The sequence below is a fragment of the Aotus nancymaae genome, unplaced genomic scaffold (genome assembly GCF_030222135.1).
Source record: "Aotus nancymaae isolate 86718 unplaced genomic scaffold, 86718_ANA_hifiasm-v0.15.2.pri h1tg000014l, whole genome shotgun sequence".
In the NCBI taxonomy this organism is placed as follows: domain Eukaryota; kingdom Metazoa; phylum Chordata; class Mammalia; order Primates; family Aotidae; genus Aotus; species Aotus nancymaae.
In genome coordinates, this window is record NW_026988425.1 from 60694762 (window position 1) to 60701479 (window position 6718).

At 41.4% G+C, this 6718-nt stretch overlaps 1 long non-coding RNA gene across 1 annotated transcript; it reads right to left on the reverse strand.

Annotated features, from left to right (window-relative positions):
* Nucleotides 1–2468: 2468 nt before the first annotated feature.
* Nucleotides 2469–6428, reverse strand: LOC135274794 (uncharacterized). The gene is made up of 3 exons (XR_010342534.1): nt 6381–6428; nt 3653–3824; nt 2469–2890 (listed from the first exon to the last, which is right to left on the reverse strand). It is a non-coding gene; the product is annotated as an uncharacterized LOC135274794 (long non-coding RNA).
* Between the last annotated feature and the right edge of the window lie 290 nt (nt 6429–6718).

Below are 6718 nucleotides of genomic sequence, written 5' to 3' on the forward strand. Positions count from 1 at the left end.
TAGTAAAGTTGGCATTTGAGGTTGGAGTTCTATGAATTTTAGTAAATACAAATTTGTGTAATTAGGATATGGAATATTTCCATCATGGCAAATTTCCTCATTATTTTTTGCAGCTAGAGATTTATTTTAAGGTCAGCATTGTATTCACTTTTTATGTTGTAACGTGTATTATTTCTATGTATGTATTTCAGGAATGGGGGCTGGATAATTCAGTTTGCCATGTTTTCAGGGCCACAAGTCAGCTGTGCCCATTCTAACCAAAACGCTCATGGTAGTCATCAACAAATAATCCAATCATCTCATGTATTAGTCAGGGTTCTCTGGAGAAACAGACCTAGAGGATGTACAAATACATACAGAGATTTGATTTAAGAAATTGGATCATACAATTACAGAGGCTGGTAAGTCCAAAATCTTCAAAGTAGGCTGTCAGGCTGGAGACCCAGGAAAGAGCTGTTGTTGCAGTTCTAAGTCTGAAGGACATCTGTTTCAGAAGACTCTTTCCTCAGGGAGGTCGAGTTTTTGTTCTATTCAGGTCTAGAACTGATTGGATGAGGCCCATCCACATAAGGCAGGGCAATCTGCTTTACTCAAAGTTATCCAATTTAAATGTTAATGTCATCCCCAAACACTCTTACTCAAACATCCGAATAATGTTTGATCACATATCTAGGCACCAAGGCCCACAAATAAAATTAAGCATCACAAGTCTGTCCCTTGTCAACTTGGCGCCCATAGGTATCTTCTTAAACCATACTTAATCATAAAGACAATAACAGGATCACATTTCTACCTAACATAATACAACTATCTTTTTTTTTGAGATGGAGTCTCACTTTGTTGCCCAGGCTGGAGTGCACTGGTGCAATCTCGGCTTACTGCAACCTCCACCACTTGGATTCAAGCAATTCTCCTGCCTCAGCCTCCCAAGTAACTGGGATTACAGGTGCCCACCACCATGCCCAGCTAATTTTTTCTGTATTTTCAGTAGAGATGGGGTTTCACCATCTTGACCAGGCTGGTCTTGAACTCCTGACCCCAGGTGATCCTCCTGCCTCAACCTCCTAAAGTGCTGGGATTATAGGCATGAGATACAACTATCTTATATATAACTGAAAATGTACTAATCATTTCCCCAGAAAAGCAGTCAAAGTCCCTGGGTGATGCCTAGTCTTCTCCTTGATATCTCATAACTTAAATACTTTGTTAAATTAAGGTAAATACTATGGTATATATCTTATGTTAGGTGATAAAGGGATAAGAGTAGGATGAAAACAAAGATGTTTGATACACACATACTCATATAACAAAATAAGGAAGACATGCTCATCATAATTACAGTCCTTATTTCTGTAATGGGTCATGTGGTTGTAGCTGGTATTTATAACTGCCTTCTTCCACTGCCTATTCCACATTCCCTTTGTTCTCATCAAGCACCTTAGCTTGTTACTAGTTCTTTACCTGAAGAAAGGAGGTTGGGGATGATATCCAAAACCTTCATTCCTGAAGAGTCTGGGCCATTCATAGCCCAGCACAGATTGGATTGTTATAGTTTTCCATTGATTTTAATCACAGGACATTGTAATACCAAGAGATGCCTTAAGGGAGCTCCTATATTCCAGATGTAGTCTTCATTACCTCCACTGTGGGATAGCAGTCTTATTTCTCCCTGGTAATCAGAATCAACCACCATAGCCAGTATAGCAACATTCTTCATTGCCTGTTAATTTAGAGGCATAAGGAGCCAAAAATGGCTGCATGCCAGAATCATTACTGTGATCCTGGTTGAACTAAAGCCTCTAGGCTAGCAGAGCATAAGGTCACAGGGACAGAAAACATTTTGCCAGTGAGTTACTAGGAGTAATAGTGATGCCACTCCATTACCATCCCTTAATTCCTGAACCCACTAATCTTGGCTGTGAGTACTATATATCCAGTAGTACTTACATTGGATACTGATTCAAATTATATACAGCCTTACAGAGAACCTTGCCTCAGCTCAGCAAGATATTGCCACCTACATGGCATGAAACTGTAAGGCCTAGCTATAACAAGAGTCTTCAAAAGGCCATTCCACTGCTCCATCAGGCCTGCTTCTTCAGAATGTTGGGGAACGTGGTAAGACCAGTGAATTTCATGAGCATGGGCCCATTGCCACACTTTATTTGCTGTGAAGTAATTTCCTTGATCAAAAGCAATGCTGTGTGGAAGACCATGATGGTGGATAAGGCACTCTCTAAGCTCACAGATGGTAGTTTTGGCAGAAGCATTACGTGCAGGGAAAGCAAATCTGTGTCCAGAGTGGTGTCTTTTTATTTTTCCTAGCACATAATGTTCTGGGTCGACCCTTCTTTCTAAAACAGTATGTAAACATAAACACAGCTGATTGACTTGTTGCAGGTACCATAAAAAAAAAAAAACAAACAAACAACTGGCAGCATGGAAAGGCCATGAAAGAATTAACAGTATTTAAAAACCAGAACAAATTTAATATCCCTTTATCTAAATTTGCTGCATCCACAGAAGTAGGGAAACATTCATATTCCAGAAATCAACCTGAGTCACAGAAATTAAAACCTCTTCAAATATATCCTCAATCTTCCCTGGTACTAAGCACAGTCATCTTCTAGAAAGAAACACCAGTGACCCATATTTTAAACTAAAGCACACACTGCTTTTAGTAAAAAAGCAAAGTCATTTAAAGCAACTAATTAAAACACCATTTAAGCAACTGCAATGGGTTACAGGATCATAAAATCATTAGCAAAGTAGAAGCTTGTCACTGAAGCTTCCACATGATCTTATAAACTAGAAGTAGACTGATCAGGCTTCATAGACATCAGCTAAGTGAAGGCACCAAACTTCAGTGTCCTGTTTTTTCTGAGCATCCCTAGAGCAAGAAAAGAAAAAGCAATGGTAAGAGAATTATACCATAACCTATGATAGGATTAGTTTGAAATTTTAGCCATAAAAGCTTGGTGTTGATTTTCTTAATATATATAAGCCATCTAGGTCAAGTACTTACTGAATACTTATATATGCTTGTGCATTGCTGGCCATTCTGGGGAAGGATAAAGAGGTATTCAATACTATGAGATACTTCAGCGTGACTGAAGAGAAAAAGACTTGGACAATTAAAGCCCAGGGCAGTGAGTATTACAGAGGACTAATTAGATGTGAGAGGTAGCGACTATGGCAGATCTTGGGGAACTTTGAGATGCTGACCAATAGCACCCCACCCTTAGCAGCTATTCACAGCAAAGATGAATTCACGACCACAAATAAATTATGTATTGTTTTCTTCTAATTTGGATAAAACATTTATATCTTAAACTACCCAGTCATCTGTGTTGCCTGGAACAATAACTTCCTAGGAGGCCTAGTGATTCTGCCCTGCTTCAATTATAAATTCCATGCCCCATGGAGTTCTTATTCTTAACACCTGTAAGGCCTGGCCCAGACACTCTCACACAGGTGGTGAATAGTGTGAAGGGACAGGCTAACAGCCTCTGCCCTGGGAGCAGCACATATCTTGGTGCACCCTTCTTGCCAGTGCTCGTCTCCCTAACTTTGAACTTCTGAAGTCCCTATGCCTAGGCATTCTAGCTATACCTGATCCTTTTATGTTGCCTGTTTTCTGGATGGTACTTGCCTGACTGCTGGGGTTGGCCCTCTGTTTCCAGTTCCATCTACTTCCCTCCATGTCCTTCATGGCTTCTCTGACCTGTCATGGAACAGATTGCTCATGTTGGTAGAACTCTGAATCCTAAATAGCCATTCTGAAACCTGAATTCACTCTACTCTGGATGATTTCACTTTTGAATCTGGAAGAGGAAGAAAAGCCTCGAAGTGATGGTCCTCAGAGGTACCGTGTTGGTGTTCTCCACTTATGCTTTTAATGTGGCTGTGCCTCAGGCTTCTGGCTGCAGGCCACTTCTCTTCTTACCCCCACTCTCTCTCCCTGGATGATCTCATTCCCTTATGCCTTTAACCTTCACCTTTTCTCTGATGAATCCCCAGTCCCTCCTCCAGGTTTTAGAGTATCTGAGCTAGCCAGGACCTAAGCTGCAAGCCACAGAGGCTAACTCAAGCACTAAAGTAAATTATCAAAGAGATATAGTGTAGCTCCCAGAGTTGTTAGAAAAACTAGAGAACAAGATACGGAAAATAGGCTGGAAGAAAGGGAGGCAAAGCTAAATCACAGCATTTGTCCAGGAGGGTCCCTGCTGCCCCAAACCCTGGGCGCTGCAGTGTTGCTTTTTGGGGAAATAGGTGTTGCCACTTCCAGAATGAATTCTCCACTGAACTTACTTCTTTGAGTAACTTGCTCCTAATTCAGACTCTCAGATGGGTGCATCTGACTGGCCAAACCAAGATCATGTGTACATACCCTAGCTGCAAGGGGGCCAGGAAAACAAAAATCTGGCCTTTTAAGATTTTATATTGGGATACGGTCTATCCCTCCGCAGGATTCATTCAGTGGGTAATCTGCCACCTATCCAAAGCCGATGACATTAGGAAATAGAAATAAATGAGGGAAAAGAGGAAAGCAAAGAATGGAAAAGAAAGAAAAAAAAAAGTTCACTACAGAGACATGTTTTCAATTCCCACTGTACAGCTTTACTAAATCTCCTACCAACAGCTCAAACTGTGTGTCCAAAAGTGAGCTCTCCATCATTTACCCCCAATGTACTCCTCCTCCTCTCTTTTCTTTCTTGGTATCTGATTGTTTCTTCATTCATCCAGTCACTCAAGCCCCTAAACTCAGTTATTCTCCCTCCCTTCTAATGTCTCTGGTCATTAAATGCTTTGGATTACATCTACTTTATGTTTCTAAAATACATCTCTGTTTCTGAAAGGCCACTGCCGTTCCTTCAGGTCCAACACTCGGTTTTTGTCTAGATGAGCACAGGAGCTCCCTAACGATTCTCCCAGCCTCTAACAGTGCTCCATGGCACTTGTCACAGTTGCCACTGCATTTGCTGTGGGATTATTTGGTTGTTTGCTCCCCCCCATCCTCTTGTTCTACTTGATTCTGCCCTCTTAATGCCATCTCTTCAGTTATCTAACAGTAGAACAGTGAGAGAACCATCTCTAAGTAGATGGAATTAAGCTGTTTTATTACAATCTCAGATGACTGCCTTCTGCCTTTTCTCACCCTGAGATCAGGAATGCTATGGATTCACAATGTTCCCAGTGAATCTGACTCCTAGAAAAAAAGAAAGGAAACAAATGAGAGGCTAAGTACATGAAATTTCTTCTCAGGTCATCCTGAGTTCACTAGACCTTGAATGCAGCATGGCGCTTATTCTCATTGTTGAGTTAGGAGTGTGGTGACTAGTCTTCTAGATGGCGCCCAGTGGGCCACATGTCTTCATATGAATCCTTTTCTCTTCTCTCCCACATTGAACCTAGACTGGACCTGTGACTCACTTTAACAATCAGAACTTAGCAGAATCTAGTGCTGGTCCTGGAACTAAGTCTTAAGAAGACCTGAAAGTTTCCATGTCTGTGCTTTTGGAAATTCTGAGCTTCTGTGTTAGAAGAGTGGCTACCCTTCTGGAGACACCACATGGAGAAACCTCATGAAGAAGCCATATGGAAAGGGAGAGGCCTTGTCCATCCGTCTCCACCAAGGCCCCAGGTATATGAGAGAGTCAACTTGGACGGTTTGGTCATGGTGAGCCCCCAGATGCCCACAGTCTCAGTTGACATCATGTGGAGCAGAAGAACTGCCCAGATGAGCCCAGTCAACCCAGTGAATCTTGAGAATAAGAAAACGGTTTTTGTTTAAAGCCGTTGTTTTGAAGTGGTTCCTTATGTAGCAGTAGATATCTGAAACGGGGCATTGATTATGTGTGTGGTCTTCTTTAATTATTCATTTAACTGAACTCCACTTCTAGGCATTTAGTATGTTCTTCAGTAGGTTGATATTAGCTATTGAATGCAAAACCCCTCTAGTTCACAATCAGCACAAGTCTCTGATTTTTTTAAAAGTGAACTCATTTGATGGCCCTTATCAATATTTGAAGCACAGAAAAGCACATACATAACAAAACCAGAGCTTCAGGCTATAAATAGAATTGACTGGATTCTGCTTGCTCTTTTCTCCTTCAGCCTTAGCATGGTACCATTACTGTGGTCCATGAGATAGTTGTTTAGGACCCTGAAATGGATTGATCTGAAATTCTCTTGGCAAGGAGTAAGGACAATAGTAGGTAGAAGAATGGAGAAGTTTTAATTTAGAGAAATTTTACTAAGTAAGAGGGAAAATGAAAGAAAACCACCAAATTGAATAATGTCCATCATGTTTAAAGATGCTAATTCGACCCACTGGCAGCAGAGAATGAACCTTATCTTATGTTGACATTCCCCCTTACATAAAATAGAGTTGTCACTGGGAAGCAGCTGTCTGGCCAGGAACTGTGTCTCCCAGCACCCTCTGTATCTAGGTGTGGCCATATGACTAGTACTTATCAATGGAATGTCAGTGGGAGTGACATGTGTCACTCTGAGCCATGGCTTTTCAGAAGTCATTCTTCATTTTCCATGTTCCCTTTTCCATTATGCTGGCTGGATATAAGTGACGTCAAGGCCCTAGGGGACGGCAGAGCTCCCTGATGGAAGAAAGCTGGCTGTCTAAGTCATGGCAAGGAGAGCCATTCACCAACTAGGAAACCACCTAGAAATATTGCACGGGAGAAATAAACTTTTGTTG